The following is a 3,824-nucleotide window of genomic DNA, read 5'->3' as shown; positions in this document are numbered from 1 at the left end:
AATTGATCTAGTCTTCATCAAGAATCCATAGAATTCTCAAGATGTCAAGACTTTCATCGATCAAAAGAAAGTAAGATGAAAATAAGAATGAAAACACAAAAGATAATCAACTCACACTATCATTAATATCATTAATCCATTTTGGTGGATTAGGTCATTTCAAACCTATCAACACCCTAGATCCAATGATATTAATGAAGTGTAGGAAGAAGGAAGCCAAAACAAGCACAAAAAAGGCAAAAAAACCACATTCTGCCTGCTGGAAATCGATTTCATGCAAGGGGAAATCGATTTCCATAGTGCAGTTTTCGAAAAAAAACAAGTTACGTTCAGCAGGAAATCGATTTCAGCCTTAAGGAAATCGATTTCCTCAGTGTAAATTTCAGCAAAAACAGCATTTAAAGGCATGAAACTTGACTTGAACAAATATACAAACACCTTATGATCACACATCAATTAGAGCACGAATTTTCCATCAAATCACCAACAAATAGCACCAATATAGCATCAAAGATGCATTGAACACAAACAACAAAGAATCACATTGTGATATACAAAAAGGATGAAGAAAATTACCAAATCTTGAACAAAACTTAGATCTACTTCAAGAATCACCAACACAAATCTTGATCTCTCAACAATTGAAGAAAAAAGAGTGAAATAGATGGTGGTTTAGCTCAAAGTTTGTGAGGTTCAAGATGTGACTCACAAACTTTATGAAAGAACAAAGAGCTTTGGTGAATTTGGTAGGGATGAGGAGAGAAATTGCAAGGGGTTTTTTGGCTCTCCAAGCTTCAGAAATGAGAGAGTAGTGGGCTCTATTTATAGGATGAGAGCAAGAGTAGTGGTAGTTTGGTCTTTTTGCATTTGGTAATTAGCTTGTGTTTAATTGGTGATTAAAGTGGCAATTAAATGGTAAAAAGTGGTAAAATGAGGTTTAAGTGGGATTAATGAAAGGGTTAATTTTGATGAGGTGGAAAATTGATAAAATGATCAAATAAAAGGTGCCAAAATGATGTCAAGCTTCCCTCCTTATATTTTTTTGAATTTCGCCCCAAGGAAATCGATTTCCCCAGGAGTGAAATCGATTTCACTCTGTTCCAGAAGAGAATTTGGCGCAAAATACACTAGGGAAATCGATTTACCCAGGAGGGAAATCGATTTCATGATGTCCAGAATGCGATTTTGTTGAAGATTGCTGCAGGGAAATCGATTTACCCAGTAGGGAAATCGATTTCATCAGTCCAAAATGTGAAAAATGCCCTGTTTATTGCATGTCTTGGCTTGGTACCTACAAAACAAAAGCCTACAAAGAAACAAAGCAATATTTTTGGTATTTGGGTTAGTACAGTATGCATACAAGACAAACAATCATTGGTGATTGATGGTCCCTCTTATTGATGAGGTGAGTGCAACACCACAAACAAAACTTCCAAGTGAAGCTCTTGATTAATGATTGGGATATGAATGATACAGGATCTTAGGGTCAAAATTTGGGGTATGACAGATGCCCCTATTTAAGTTTCTTCGATTTTGGAGATACGATGATTGGAAATCTTCGTTTTGACAAGATCGAAGAGACTTAAATATATAAAACACAATTTTTGATCCTAAGATGCAATGCAATGTTAATGAATGCCTATGATGATGATGAAACATGACAACATTGGGGAGTAAAAGGAACTCCACTGGGGAAAACAAATGTCTTGCTATAACTCCGCTGGGGAAAACAAATGTCTTGCTGGCATAAATCCACTGGGGAAGGCAAGACTTTGTTGGAGAGACGAAACTTTGGTGGGAAAAGAAACTTTTCAGGGGAAAACATTTCGCACCAGAGAGGTTAAAGCATCACCTTTCGCTGGAGGTGAGAAAATGGGGTATCCTCTTTCACTAGGGATGAGAAAGTACGCATCCTGAATCAGAATTCCAATCTTCCGTCAACAGAAAACACACCATCGTACCACTGATGATATGAAGAGATGTACCGCCGTACCACTGACGATAAGATTTTGATTCGTGGACCATCCTCTTACTCAATAGTTGAAGGTAGAAGAAAATCGAATCACCGTCTCAATAGTTGACGATAAGCTACCAACTCAATGGTTGAAGGTAGAAGAAGATCGAATTACCGCCTCAATGGTTGACGATAAGCTACCAACTCAATAGTTGAAGGTAGAAGAAAATTGAATTACCGCCTCAATGGTTAACGATAAGCTGCTGAGAACAATGAGTTGCCGCTGAGAATAGGGATCAACTTCTTCTTTAATCAAGGACATGGCTTGAGAAAAGGAACTGGATGCAAACTGTCACTTACACTGAAGCGACTTACCATTTGCTGACTTTGCTGAGGAATCTTTAAGCAAAAACGAACTGTCTTCGTGAAGAAGGCTGCCATTTGTTATCTCAAAGGGAACAAACTGTCTTCTGCTGAAAGAGATTGCCATTTGCCGACCCTGTCGAGAAATCCTTAAGCGGAACGAACTGTCTTCTGCTGAAAGAGACTGCCATTCGTTGACCCATCTTAGGAAAAAGTGAGCAAACTGTCTTCTAATGGAGGAGACTGCCATTTGCTGACTTTAAAATTAGAATTCTTAAACGAAATGTCTTCATGAAGAAGACTGCCATCCGTTATCTCAAAGGGAACAACCTGTCTTCTGCTGAAAGAGACTGCCATTTGCCGACCCTGTCGAGAAATCCTTAAGCGGAACGAACTGTCTTCTGCTGAAAGAGACTGCCATTCGTTGACCCATCTTAGGAAAAAGTGAGCAAACTGTCTTCTAATGGAGGAGACCGCCATTTGCTGACTTTAAAATAAGAATTCTTAAACGAACTGTCTTCATGAAGAAGACTGCCATCCGTTATCTCAAAGGGAACAAACTGTCTTCTGCTGAAAGAGACTGCCATTTGCCGACCCTATCGAGAAATCCTTAAGCGGAACGAACTGTCTTCTGCTGAAAGAGACTGCCATTCGTTGAGCTTCTTCCATTTGGAATCAAGAAGTTCATAAAGTATGAGAGATTATCACTTGATTTGAAGATAAGATTGATATGTGGAGACGCACAAACTTGCTCAAATAAAGAGGCTTCAATTTGTTGTCAACCAAAACATGATGGGGATAACACAAGTTGCTCAAAGTCAAAACCTGCCCCTTGCTTTCAAGCACAAATTCCAAGGGAGTGCAATAACATCACTGCCGGAGAATAAATCTTTCGATATCTGATAGGAACATCAATCACAAACAAGTTCTCCATTATAGAGGAAAGCATAATCCTCAAGAGGTGCAAAATAAATGCCTTCTCAATCTAGGTTTCCCAGCCTAGAGAGGTTCAAAATAGTATTGTAAGAGACCAAAGTTCAACTCCAAGAACAAGCTGGATAGAAACAGTCAAACAAAGCTTTGCCCCTTGAGGAATAAACTCAACTGGGGATTAATTCCATCCTGACAAATGAGCTGAGGAGGAACACTGAAGAAAAATTCTTCCACGAAGAACAAACTCAGTGGGGATTATCAATTTCTGCAAGGAATTTACAGATAATCTTCTTCTTATCAAAAAGGTTGGACAACACATCAAGCTCTATTAGGGGGAATCAGAGAAAATTTCTTTGGAGAAAATCTCCATTCTGAACTTGCAGAGGAAATAAGAAGTTAACATCAAAGCAAACAAGTTAACATGCGGGGGATTTTAGTTCAAAACTCAACACAAGGTGAGAAAGAAAACCCAACAGTCAACCGTTGTCTCAAAACTTCTTGGTAGAGAGTGACATACTCTGGACTAATCATGGCAACAACCTTTGTACTTCAAGCTAATGAGGTGATCAAGGTA

The sequence above is a fragment of the Vicia villosa genome, linkage group LG5 (assembly GCF_029867415.1).
Source record: "Vicia villosa cultivar HV-30 ecotype Madison, WI linkage group LG5, Vvil1.0, whole genome shotgun sequence".
NCBI lineage: Eukaryota > Viridiplantae > Streptophyta > Magnoliopsida > Fabales > Fabaceae > Vicia > Vicia villosa.
This window is presented reverse-complemented; position numbering follows the sequence as displayed.